The sequence below is a fragment of the Balaenoptera musculus genome, chromosome 15 (genome assembly GCF_009873245.2).
Source record: "Balaenoptera musculus isolate JJ_BM4_2016_0621 chromosome 15, mBalMus1.pri.v3, whole genome shotgun sequence".
NCBI lineage: Eukaryota > Metazoa > Chordata > Mammalia > Artiodactyla > Balaenopteridae > Balaenoptera > Balaenoptera musculus.
This window is the reverse complement of record NC_045799.1, coordinates 21,014,770-21,028,703: the sequence shown is the minus strand read 5'-3', so window position 1 is coordinate 21,028,703 and position 13,934 is coordinate 21,014,770. Positions and strand designations below refer to the sequence as shown.

At 50.2% G+C, this 13,934-nt stretch overlaps 1 protein-coding gene across 3 annotated transcripts in view; it reads left to right on the top strand.

Moving 5' to 3' along the window:
• Positions 1-610: 610 nt before the first annotated feature.
• Positions 611-13,934, top strand: part of PPP1R16B (protein phosphatase 1 regulatory subunit 16B) — a 101,473-nt gene continuing 88,149 nt past the window's right edge. For all 3 annotated transcript variants that reach the window (XM_036827156.1, XM_036827155.1, XM_036827157.1), the window contains exon 1: positions 611-691. The gene's annotated coding sequence lies outside the window, so the exon portion shown is untranslated. The remainder of the gene's footprint in view (positions 692-13,934) is intronic.

Below are 13,934 nucleotides of genomic sequence, written 5' to 3'. Positions count from 1 at the left end.
CCTCCTTCGCTTCACTTCCTTTCTTCCCGGAAAGAGTAAATGATGCGATTATACGTCACAGGCCACAGCCCCCATGTTCCCACTAGTGTGGATCTCGTCTCCCACCCCTCAGTTGGGGGACCTGATCCCACAAACCTGCCCCCAGGGCAAGGCCTAGTTGGGCTCCTTGACGTCCTAGGAAGCCTTCTGACTCAGGCTTCAAGGTAGGAGACTTGAATTGCTGGCACTTGTACTAATGCTGTGTGACCTTGGGTGGTTTACTGCGGCTCTCTGGGCTTCCTGATGCCCTTCCATCAAAAGGGAGCAAGAATCCAGTCCTGGGCTTCCCCCTTTCCAAGCTAGTAGTGTTGGAGGGTGGGAGGAAGCCCGTAAGGAAAACGCTTCCGAACCCTGGTCGCTTCTCATCCGCCTTCAATTTCCAACTGCTCAAAGGGTAGGGTGGTGAAGGCGTGGGGAGCACCCGGAGACGCGAGGACCCTTCCTGGAGCTGCCTCGTCGGCCAGGCAGAGTAGAGCGTGCCCACTCCCTTCCCACGAGCTCAGGCCCCGCCTCGGGGGAGGAGCCGAGGGGCGGGGTGGAGGCTCGCGGTCGTGCGGAGCAGGCTTCTGTCGCCGCACTGGCAGCTGCGGCTCGGGGACGGACGGACCGAGCCACGGCCGGGAGCCGCCCGGGGCAGGGCTCAGGAGAGCGGGTGAGTTCCCCGGCGGCGCCGCCTGCTTCCCTGCGTTCTGCAGCTCGACAGGGCGGGGGATGAGGATCGCGGTGAGGAGGCGGCCCCAGCCTCTGAGGGTCTGGCTGGGGGTGTGTGGGGAGCTTTGGCTCAGGGCTGGCGGCAGAAGGTAATTTGGGGGGTGTGGGGGGAGCCTGGAAAGGCGGGTACCGGGAGCGCAGGACCCGAGAGTCGGGCTGGGGTGGGGGCGTTCTCCCGGGTCTTGCGCGCCAGAGATGAGGCCGGGGTACGGGGCGCAGTGGCAGGTTGTTGGCTGGGGCCGCCGTGGCCGGATCTTGGGGCGGGCAGGGGGCTCCTCCGCGGGTTCTGGGCTCTTGGGCCGCCGTCTGCCGGGGGGCGCAATGCCGGGCAGAAGGAGCCACAACCAGCACCAGACAGCCCCGGCGCCCAGCCTCGGCCCCGGCACGGGGGCGCCGCCCCCTCGCGTGGCGGCGCTTGGTGCCCGCAGGCGGTGACAGGGCGCCGGGAGGACTCCTGCCTGGGCGGGAAAGGTCCCCAGGGCCGGCGCCCCCGCGTGCAGACCCGCCTCCTGCGGGATCCAGCTGACAGCGCCCCGCGGCCCCGGGGAGACCCCGCGCGTGGTTGTTCCCGGCCTCTCCGAAGGGCAGCCGTGCGCCCGCGGCTCGGTCCCCCGCACCTGGAGCGCTCCTCTCCTCCCGAGTCCCGCGCATCGACTCCTGCCGGAGGAGCGCCCCCGAGCGCCTAGGATGGGCAGAAACTGTGCAGCCCTCCCCGGAGAGGTCGCGCAGAGGGGTCTCCCCAAGGTCACCCGGAGCGCCCAGGCTGAACTGCCCAGACCGTCCCGAGTGGAGAGCCAGGGGTGGGGGGGCGTTCTCTGCCCGCCTCCTTCCCTGAGGCCGACTCCCCGCCCCCCGCTTCTCCAGTCCGGACCGGCTTAGCGGGAGATGCTGATGGTGCAGCTCCCAGCCTCGGGCGGATAATTGGAGCTTTGAATGTGGCCCTCCCGGGAGGGCGGCGCGAAAAGCCCGAGACCCGGTGCTCCCGGGCATCTCTGGAGCCCAAGGAGAGAGACGCGGCTCCATAAGCGCTTCTCAGAACCGAAAACCGAGCTGCTTGCGCGCCCATGTGACTGGATTCCACATAATGGGCCCCTGTTCTCACTGTCAGAAGCGCCCACCAGCTCTCAGCGGCCCCGGGCACCAGGTGCCGCCTCTGAATCGCCCTCTGTGGAGGACCCGGACCCCCGAGGTATCAGGCGCCCTTGCCCGCAGGGCGCCCCCGGGAAGGGGCCTGCCGTTAGCCACCTCGGCCAGCGGGGGTACTTCCCTGTGGGCCCTGCCATTTCCTGTGTCTGGTGAAGCACCGGAGGAAAACCCTCCATCAGGGAGGCCTCCTCCGAGACGGGTCATAAAGCTTCTTAGCTCAGCCAGTGACTAGCTCTCTGCCCGAGAGCGAGGCCCTTGGCCTCGGAGGCTCAGTTGCCTCTAGGAGATGGGGCTAATCAGGCCATGGGAGGATGGCGAGAGGACCGTGTGAGGTGCTGGGTGCAGCGGAGCTCGGCAGCGGGAACGTTCCTATGTTAATACCAGCGCCTCTCAGAACGGTTTGGAGTGGGGCGTGTCTCTTTTTAGGCAGGAGCTGAAGTGGAGCCCTGGTGGGTGGTTCTGCAGGGGCTGGGGGAGTTTCCACATCTTCCTCCCTCAGCTCTGTCATAAAGAGGCAGCTTTCGGGCGGCTGGTGGGCGCTGGTGAGTCCTTTCAGCTCTCAGCCTGCTCCCGGGCTTTCCCACACACCCCCCAGCCCCTCATCTCCCACCTGCCGCCAGGATGTTGGAGGCAAGATGTCAACCAGACACTTTGGACCTTCAACTTTGTACTCTCCTGTGAACTGGAGTCTACCCAACAGTATCCCCCTCCCTGGAACCTTCCTGACCCCTCTCCTGGTCCCAGCTCTTGCCAGCCTCTGAAATGTCTTCCTTCAGGAAGACCACTTGATCCTGCTTAGCCCTCTTTTGGTCTTCTCCCTCTGTGCCGTTCATTGGCGGGCTCTGGGTTGGGGCTCCTTGCATCCTTGCACCCTCTGAATCTTCCCTGACGTGGAGGGACATGGCAGGCAAGACCCAGTGCGTGCTCAGGCTTCGTCCTCTTTGGTAATTGATGCTGGAGGGGAGGTTAAATTTCTAATCCAGCTGTTAAGTCTGTTCGGGAGCCTGAGCCACAGGGCTAAGAGGATGCTGACGCAGAAAGGTGGGTTTTTCCCCAAGGCAGTAACCTTCTGCAGAATTCATTTGGACTCTTTGGAAACTAGGGCCCCAGGTTCTTCTCAAAACCTGCTCCATACCCAGCGTCAACATTCTCTAACCAACAGAGACTGCAGCCAGGATGGTTTTATGGATCACGGAATGCACATACCTGGATTCCTGTGCTGTGTTTGGACCATCAGGAACCTCACTCAACCTTGACCCCTCTGCCAATCTAGCCACCCCCACCCCCATGCCCCCCGCACCCAGGACTTGAAGCACTTGGTGTACAGTGGGTCCCAAGTGGCATTCTTCCAGCAGAGGCTAGGATGACCTTCTTTATCCTGAGCATATCCTAGACACTGGGATTTAAGGAGGACTTGGACAAACCTGCCTCCTACAGAAAGCCACAAAATTTAAAGAGCAAGGGAGTCAGATAGGCCTAGTTCAAATTACAGGTCTCTACTTAAAAGCTCTGTGACCTAGGTAAATTATTTACTCTCTCTGACTCCTGGTTTTCTCATCTGTAAAATGGGTGTAATAGTAATGCCTGCTCTGTGGGGTTGTGAGGATTCTGTGAGCCCGTGATGCACAGAAAGTGCTTAGTGCAGCACCTGGTTTGGGCAGGAATGCAGGAAATGATTATCATCACCATCACCACCATTTCCTCCTTTGCATTGGGCTCTCACAGGTTCCCCACCTCTCACCCTCACTCCCCCACCCCCCGAGTCTGGGGGAAGTCAGAACTCTTCTGCCTCTAGCTAACAGGACAGGGAAAGCCCCTCAGCCTGGAGGGGGTGGTGCTGATTTCTGGGAATTCAAGTCCAGCATGGGCCTGTCTCTAGAAGTCTGTCATTTAGCTTTTCTCATCTGGCTGCCATTTTGCATGATCTGTTGATTCATTCAACAGATGTTTACTCCATTCTAGCTATTGTGCTTAGCGAGGGATTTCAAGATGAATCAGGCAGCTCTCAGGCTTCTCAATCTACGGGCAGAAGGTGATAGTGAGGACCCAGCTTCACTGGCAAGAAGAGGAATGAAGAGTAGAGGGATGGATGAACAGGGGGGCTCAGCTAACGAACCCAGGTTTCATTCCTGAATCTGCCACCTTGTAGCTGGGTGGTGATGGACAGATGCATTACCTCTAGGGTGGTGATGTGAGGAGAAAAGTGAGACCACATGGGCAAAAACCTCAGCTCAGAGCCTTTTAGATATTAATCAGTGCTTGCAAATGTTGGCTGCTATTATTATTAGTCTGCAGTGACCAATTGCAGGTGGGCAAATTTTGCAGTAGGGGCACATTTGAGCCCTTCAGAGACAGTTTTCCAGGTGGTGGCTAATAGGGGGGTGGGCAGCCTGAGCCAAGAGAACAGCTTGTGCAAAGGCACAGAGGCTTAAAAGTGCTTGGTGTCTCGGAGAGCAGTGAGCGGGAGTTACAGCTGGAGCACCGTCACCGTAGGGTGTGACTTAGGGAGGGGCAGGACGCAAGGCCAGGGAGCAAGGCCATCCTGCCAAGGGGCCCCGAATGATAAACGCTTGCTCACCCGAAGCAGGTGCCTTGCAGCTAACGGAGCTGTCTGATTGCAGTCTAGAATTAACTTCTGCAGGCGAGGAAGGGCTGGTCTGTGCACGTTTGCCAGTACATTAACTGTCCTTTCCTCTTCCTTCTACCTGGAAAGCACAGAGGTCCCCTCCTTCTTCCAGAGATGCTTTTGCTACTTCTGCACCGGTTTCTCTCTTCCTGGGACGTTTCTCACTTGAAGGAAGGGGACGTGGGTGGAGGAAGCGTCACGATCTCGTTCCCTTATTGACCATAATAAGGTACCAAGTACTTTTCTGGATGCTGGTCACTGCCCAAGGTCTTTGCTCGTATTGCCATCGAATCCTCATACTGATTTATTGAAGTAGATGCATTTATCCCCATTGAACAGAAAGGAAAACTGAGGCACAGAGGATGAGGTGATTTGCTAAAGGGCACTCAGCTTATAAGTGGCAGGAACTCATGTCTAGAGGTCTCCGAAGTTGCTCTGTGCTATGTGTACCACCTCACGCGTGCCCTTGGTAAATATCTGAAGCTGACTGCAGGATGTCTGGCAGTACCCCTGGATGCTGGGCTGTAGGCATCTTGGAGATGGATCACAGTGGGGTGTGCGCTGGGTACCTGGGGACTGCCCCATTCTCTCCCAACCCTGATTTTTGGGAAGGCCCTGAGTGCAGGCACTTGGCGATGGGGGGCTGTTCTTGGATGTCTCAGAATTCAGGACGTCCTTCCTTGGCCCGCTAGGTCCCACAGACGTGCCTTGATGCAGGCAGTTTGCAGCTTGATTGATGTAGCAGGTGGCAGTTGAGCTCCACGGTGACCCCAGGAAGGAATGAGTCTTTTAGGATGGCTGGGTAGAGCATCACGTGACCACACACCCTACCTGTTTACAGAAGACATCAAAACAAAGGCTCGAATTTCCTTTTCTACAGGAGGCAAAGTTCAGGGCCACGGTTCAAATCCTGCCTCTGCCTTTCACTAGCTTTTGGGCGTTGGCCAGTCTATTCACTTCCTTGCACCTCAATTTCTTCAACCGGAGATACAGATCATATACACACACACACACACACACACACACACACACACACATACACACTCATACATATACATATATATGTATATGTATATATATACAATTCAGAGTTGTCATAAGGATTTGTAATCATGCATAAAATTGACTTCCACATCATAAATATATTGGTATAATATCCACAAAATTTTCCTCCATGGTACTTATCATAATTGTGATTATATGGCTATTTGTGGTCATTATTCTTTTACTCTGTCTCCCCCCACTAGGCCAGTGGTTCTCAACTGGGGGCAGTTTGGCCTCCCAGGGGACATTTGGCAATGTCTGGAGACATTTTTGGTTGTCACAAGTGGGAAAGTGCAGAGGGGGCGGGGAGCAACTGGCATCTGGTGGGTCGAGGCCAGGAATGCTGCAAGATATCCTACAGTGCCCAGGGCAGACCCCCGAAACAAAGAATTGTCCCATCCCAAATGTCAATAGTGCCAAAATTGAGAAAGCTTACACTGGACATGAGGCCCCTAAGGTCAGTGACTGTGTCTGATTCATTCAGCCCAGTGTCCGCAGTTGCCCAGCATGATGGCCGGCACACAGGAGACAATCAATACGCATTAAAGGGATGAATGAGTATTTGGAAGGCCTTATGTCCCTTGGAGTCCCAGAGGTTTGGCTTGCAGGACATTTTGAATGGACAGAAGTGATTCAGATGAACTTGAATGATGAACAGCCAACTGGTCATTCAGGCCAAAGAAATTCAGACCAAGCTATTTTCCTTCCCGAGCAGGTGCTAGGGGGCCCGAATTATCAGCATTGTTGCTACAATCACTGCTGCATTTTGCTCATACAGACACAGGACCCACCTTTATCTGGACAAGCAGGCTGGGGCAGGGGAATGTAGGTGCTCATAAGGAACGCCCTGTCAGCTGGGCCCTTGGGATTTGCCAAGCTGGGGCGCAGCTGCTGTCAGCTTCCTGTTTTTTTCCCTTTCTGGTGGAATGAAGGAAACCCACTGAATGGCTATTTTTCCACTGACATTTACAGCAATGTGATAGGCCTTGGATTAATGAGGTCAAGCTCCAGTGTGAAATCTGTCCGATAACTTGAAGCTTGGCCAACAGGAAGACATGGCTTGTTTTCTTTGGGCATTTGATGTCTTTGGATGGCTTTGGCCAGGGAAGTAGGGATCACGACTCTATACAAAAGAAGGGAATGTTTTACGCCCCAGAATCATAGAGGCCAGAGTTGTTGTCTCTTTTTCAATTTAGTGGGAAGGTTTATTTTCATGTGAACTTTGAAATAATTCATTAAAGCAAAGGTTCATCATGAGCCCCAGGCCGGCTGCTGAGCCTGGATCTGGGCTATTGAAAGGACCAGGCTGTTTTTCCAGGGCTCTCTGGGAGTTTGAAAGAAAAGATTGTCCCCAGAGGGTGTTGGGACAGGTTAGAGGTGCACATGGATTAGAGCTTATTCTGATGGGGGAGGGGATCTTGAGCACAGGCCTCAAACTTGCTCACAGTCTTCGGGTTTCTGTAAAATGCAGAATCCGATGCATTAGGTCTGGGGCCTGAGCATCTGCATTTATAACAAGCTCCCAGGGGGAGCCATTCTGCTGGTCTGTGAACTGCACTTTGGGGAGCAAGGGTCTGGGGAGCCCCAAGTCTACAGGTGAGGAGTCCCTGGTATCACCCACTCAAGCAAAGTCAGCCTGTCGCGCCTGTTCGCCCAGCCATCCGCTCTGCAGGCTGGTTTGCAGGGGAGCAGACTTACTGCTCCCCTTCTCTGTGTGCCCAGACCTGGGACCAAGCCTGAAGGAAAGGCTGCTTGTCTGCAAGGAGCAACGGAAACAGCCAGAACAGGTGTGAGGGGCTTCTAGAAACGTGTGTCGGGGGACACACTACCCCTGGGCCACCTGGTCACCTGGGGCTTGTTAAACACACAGATCCCTTGGCCCTAGCCCAGCCAACCTGAGTCAGAACTGGCCAAGGTGGGACCCTGGGAGTCTGTATTTTTAAAAAGTGTGCCAGGTGATTCTGATTCACAGCCAGGCTGGCAGAGGGGAAGCCAAGAGGAAGAGCTGGCAGCACGTGGAAGTTAATTGCTCAGGAGGCCCGGTGTAAAGTTGTAGCATTGTGTATAGCCTGATGGCACACGGCTGAGGGAGGGACCTAAAGCTAGCCCGCCCCACTTGCCTAGCTCTGTACCCTGCAGGGTTGCATCTACCTGGAAGGAAGGGCATCTTTTTCTTAATATTAATAATAATGGTTAACATTTAGCACTTATTATGAGCCAAGCACTATTTAACTTTTAGTCCTCCTAGCAACTCTAAGAGGTGACCTTACCACGACCCTGATTTTACCGCTGAGGAAAGTGAGGTTCAATGACTTGCCCTTGTCACACAGCCAGTAAGTGGTGGAGTCAGGATTTGAATCCAGGACATCTAGCTTCCAAGTCCTTTAACTTAATCATGACGCTCTCTGACTCTGGGCAAAAAATGCTGTTGCACTTCATAAGCTGTCCCTGCCCTGAGGGAGTGCCTTTCTCTAGTTCTTCCCCAGATGGGGGAAAGGCTAGCAGTGACCTTGGCTGGCTCTGGAGTCAGACCTCGGTTGGATCCCTGCCTCTGCCACTTAACTGTAACCTTGAGAAGCTATTTGCTAACTTTGCTGAGCCTCAATTTACCAATGTGTAAAATAGGAATAATAATCGTATGAGAGGCTATGATTATTTAGCCTGTGTCTGGCACATAGGATGTACTCGATACATACTAACAATAATTATTACATTAGTGTCAGTGAAGTCAGTCCCTGGGAGTCATAGCTTCAGAGCAGAGGGGATAGGCGAGCAGAGCCCTGTGTCACTTACATCCCAGGGGACTGGGTCTGTTGTTTTGTTCACCCTGGTTAGTTATGTCTATTACTTACCTAGGCATTCCTAGCCTTTGCTTCTTGGCGCTGGTTACAGGTCCCAGTGTCCATGCCAGCCTGGTGAGTTCTCAGAATTTCTTGGCTCCCAGAATGTTTCAGAGTCTCAGTCAGAACTGGCTTTATTTCCTGTCATCCAAGAGCAAGTAAAAGGCACACCTTCTCACACTTACTTTCTTCAGGGCTCTTGGGTCTTCTTGGTGACTTTTCCTGTCCCCAGATTCCTTTCTGGAACTCTGTAGTCATCATCGGCCCCCCCATGAACTGGGCAGAGAAAAAACGCATTAGAGTCATTGCCTATTGCCTTATAAAGGAACAGGGAAGAGTTTCTGCAGAATTTCATTTTTTTTTAACGTATGAAATCAAGCTTTTGTTTTCTTATTGCTGTATTTTATGCTTTTTAATTATAAAAAGACAAACTCATTATTAAAATTCAAACCGTACAGAAATGTGGAAAATGGAAAGGGAAATTTCCCCAATCATCATCCACTCATTTCTTTTTCCCCAGAAGAAATCCCTGAATGTTTTATGTCTTTCCATAAATTTCTTATGCATATGAAAATCCACATGCATTTACATGTTTATCCTTTTTTCTTTTTAACACATCTGTACAACCCTCCTCTGAAACTTCTCTTTTCAGCTAATTTATCTTAGCATATGTCAACACATATAGATATACCTCAGTCCTAAAGGCTACATGATATTCCCGTAATAAAAATTTACCATAATTTGTTTTCTAGTCCCTTGCTGGCAGTGAAGATTATTTTGATTTTTTTCCTACTACAAGTGTATGATGCTATGACATCCTTGTTTACCCAGCATGTATCTTTGTACACTGGTATGATTTTATCTGTAAGGAAAATTCCCTGCAGTTTGAACTATGACATTGTCAAACTGTCCTCCCAAGAGGCCAAACCAATTTCTTTTTTCTTTTTTTTTTCCTTGGCATGGCATGCAAGATCTTAGTTCCCTGACCAGGGATCAAACCCATGCCCCCTGCAGTGGAAGCGCGGTGTCTTATCAACTGGACCGCCAGGGAAGTCCCGAAAACCAATTTCTATTCCCTCGACCATGTGTGTGAATGCCTATTGCCCCAGCTCCTTCTCCAACACTGAGTGACTTTAATTTTTGCCAGTCAGATAGGAATAAAATAGAAAGAATGTTTCTAGGTCAAGTTCCACAATACTTCAGATTTTATGACCCTTTAGACCGTGGCTACCTAAAGATTGTTAAATATTCAAGAACTACATTTTACTTGGCTTGATGCTTGGAATTAGAGACATAAAATTAAATTAAACCAGCTCCTGCCCTTAGGTTGGTCCCCGTCTCCTGAAGGAAGTAGACACGTGGGCAAATAACATAAGAACAAAGCTGTGCTAGAGAAATGTATAAGCTAAGTCCTGTTTGATAAACTCTTCATGACTATCATAAACGAGTTTGTAAAATACAGCATACACTATGTCCTGGTGGGAGGGGGGATACTTGAAATCCTCAGAAGAAAATGACTTGTTAGAAGCAGAAAAATCATGCTGCTTACCCCTAGTGGTGGCAGCAGAAGAGGTGGGCAGCTAGGAAGGGATAAGTAATTTTGAAATAGACTTTTTGGTGGTTTCCATGTTTACTAATGAGGTTTGTTTGAGGGAGGCTGTGCAGAAACCCAGCTGAGTTTGCAGCTGGTGCTGATTACCAATCACTCTTACCTGGGCAAATGTGTATGTTAGTCCAAAAAGAGCAAGAGCAAAGGAACAGAAGGCTGGCTTTAAAAATCCACAGCCTTGGGCTTCCCTGGTGGCGCAGTGGTTGAGAATCTGCCTGCCAATGCAGGGGACACGGGTTCGAGCCCTGGTCTGGGAAGATCCCACATGCCGCGGAGCAACTGGGCCCGTGAGCCACAACTACTGAGCCTGCGCGTCTGGAGCTTGTGCTCCGCGACAAGAGAGGCCACGATAGTGAGAGGCCCGCGCACCGCGATGAAGAGTGGCCCCCGCTTGCCGCAACTGGAGAAAGCCCTCGCACAGAAACGAAGACCCAACACAGCCAAAAATAAATTAAAAAAAAAAAAATCCACAGCCTTGGAGCTCATAGAAGTTGGATGTGGGTGGCATGAATTGGCGGTTACTCCAAGGGTTACAAGGACGTGTGCTCTGAACAGTGCCCACTGTAGATTGGGTGCACAGAATGGGCGTTCAATGAACGAGTAAGCATCAGAGATGTCTGTGTCTTGTAAAAGGGCCTCCTACTCAAAAAGAATAGATCCATTTAGAAAGGGGTTATGACCACCTGATCTTCCCACCTGCGGGAGCCACGCCTTAGCTATGCATTTTCTTTGGGCTACCTGTCTTGGATAGCTCTTCATTCACTGCAGTACCTTAAGAACAACACACGGCAAGGAGCAGCTGAGAATATCTGAAACAGTGCTGTGGAATGAAACTAACCATCACTTTACAGCAAAGCTTCTAAGCCAGGATCTCTGGAGCCAATTGCAAAGCATGCAGAGTTGAAAAAAGACTGTGGAGCCAGAGACAGTCCTAACTCATCCTTTCATGGATGGCAAGGCAGGGGCCAGGTAAGGTACATCCTGGGTCTGGCCCCCACGTTCCTCCAACAACCAAGTCTGTTTTGTCTGGTTTGATTCTATAGCTCTGGTTCCAAGCCAGAGGCCCACTCACTATGATACGACTGATGGAATAATGCCAGTGAATTTCAGTCTCTTGGTCTCCCACTCTCCTGTCTACCCTCTCCCATTTATTGAAAATCTACCACATGCTGGGTTACTCTAGGGTGGGATGAAAAGGTGAATAACATCTATTCCTTGTCTTTCGAGAGCATCTAGTCCAATGGAAGAGGCAGATCTGAAACTAACAATTACTAGTTGAGAGCCACAACAGAGATGTGGTCAAATGCTTTGGAACTAAAGAGGAGAGAGAAACCCATTTGGCACAAGGCCGATAAAGAACAACTCGGAGGGAATAAAAGGAGCATGGAGACAATATCGTGTAAATGAGACGAGGCAAGTCAAGTGCTGAGCACGGTGCCTGGAAAGCACTTAAGAGATGATAGATATTATCATTACAGCACTTGGGCTAGCTCTCAAAGAACAAGGAAAAGCTTGCCAGGTGGAGGGAAAGAAGGGTACTGCCACTCCTTGGAACAGCATGAATGAAGGTGAGGTGGGGAGTGAGGCGGAGAGAAAACTCCATGGGCTTTGTAGAGGAGAAATCTAAATCTGTGTTCAAATCCTAGTTCTGCCTGCCACTCCCTAGTTGTGACTTTGGGCATGTCAAGATGAGCCTCCATTTCCTACTCTATCTACTGGAGATAATGAGACCTGTTTTTAAAGGCTCCTTGTGGGGATTAAAGTTAATTTATGGGCAGTACCTGACACATAGCAGAGTCTCAGCAAATGGTGGGTACCATTGTCGGAGTGTGAATCCACCAGACCTATTAAGTGTAGCTGGAAAATTGAGTGTTTAGTGGACTTGGTGGGGGGGGGGGGGAGGGAGGTTAGGACGACCAGAGGTAAAGCTAAACACGTCAAGGCCAGACACTGGATGGTCTGGTCTCTGAGGCTAAGAAGTTTAGACTTTACAGGCACTGGGGAGACATTATATGCTTCCCTACAAGAGAAATACAGGATCAGACTTGGGTGCAGAATGAAAACTCTGCCAGTGGTGTGGATTGTGTGTTGGAAGGTAAGAGATGGAGGCAAGGAGACCATTTTGGGAAGTGTTGCCTCCCACGTTCCTGCCTTGACAACCCACAGCTCGCATTAGCCAAGTGGAAGCTCTGTTAAGTCCTGCAGACAAGTGCTGCCTGGAGAGGCAAATCAGGGCAGTGGTTCAGAGCATGGGCTTCAGCGTCAAGGCCAATGTGGATCTGAATCCTAACCCTGTCACTTACTGGCTGTGTGACCTTGGGCAATTACTTAACTTCACTGAACTTTAGTTTACTCTTCTGTAAAATGAGGATTAATAGTACCTTTCTCATAGGCTTATTGTGGGATTAAATGAGATAGTGTAGATAAAGCAGCTAGCTTAGCTCCAGGAATGTAGTAAGTGTTCAATAAGAGTTAATCATTAAAAATTGTAAAATTTTTTATTTCACCACGGAACCCTTTTTCCATGTAACACCTGTTAACCTCCTCTGGAGCTACCAGTGATCCACAGAAAACATCCTGCTTTAAACTTTCTGGAGAAGCAGCAGCTCTTTCTGCTCCAAGAAATAAATAGTCAAGAGGGTTGCCAAGTTCTAACACAGTGGTTCTTGGATGCATATTAGACCCACCTGGGGAGCTTTTTAAAAATTTCATTGCCTGGCTGCACCCCAGACCAACTAAACTGGAATCTCTTGAGATGGGACCCCGTATTTAAAAAATTTTAATGGTTTGTTAAGGTAAAGCAAACACAGAAAAGTACCCACATCCTAAGTGAATGAATTGTCACAGATTGAACATGCCCAGGTAAGCCATATCCTGCTCAAAAAACTGAATATTATCAGCACTTGAGAAGCCCTTCTTCAGTCCCTTCCCAGTCACCCCCCACTCCAAAACCACCATTCTGATTGATAACAACATAGATTCCTTTTGCCTGTTGTTGAATTTTACATAAGTGGAATCATATAGTATGCATTTTTGTGTTTGGCTTATTTTGGTTAACAATGTGAGAGATCCAGATTGTCAAGTGTAATTGTACATTACTCATCCGTTCCATTGTGTGAGTACACCAAAAATTTTTTTTCCAAACTACTCTTGGTGGGCATTTTGGATAGTTTACACTTTGGGATTATTACGAATAGTGCTGTCAACATTCTTGTAAATGCCTTTTGGTAAATGTATATAGAAATTTCTGTTGAGTATATTCCTAGGAATGAAATTGCTAGATTATAGGGCATCATATGTTCAGCTTTAGAAGATATTGCTTGAGCAGTTTTTTAAAGTGGCTGTACCAATTTATATTCCCACTCAGTTTATAAGAATTCTTGCCAACCACTGGTACTTTCTGTCTTTAAAAAAAAAAGGCCACTCTGGTGGATATATAGTAGTCATGCTCTGCGATCTTAATATAAGTTCCCAGCATCTCCAGGTGATTCCAACTTTGTAGCCAAGTTTGAGAACCTCTTTCCTGCCAGGTTTTGAAAAAGCAAAACACGCATTAATGGAACTGTATAAAGAGGTGTTATAATGGCAAGTGCCTCCCCATTGACTCTCTTTGACGTCTGTACCCAGAGTTTTTTATAGATTTGATCTGTCTAATCAGCAGGGGAGGATGATTTTGCTGTGGAAGGAGAATGTAGAGGTGTATTAAACCTGACAGCCTGTGCCTCATTCATGTGTGCTTTATGTGGGCAAATGGTTCCATCAGGAGTGATCTGGAAGCTGGGAAGAGCCCATGACAGGACTTCAATCTCTTCTTCCAATTTAAGACCTGAAAGAGAAGGGAGGACATGAGAAGTGACAAGTAGTCTATACAGATGTCATCAGATGAAAATATCTGGTCTTTGGGATCAGGATTTAATAT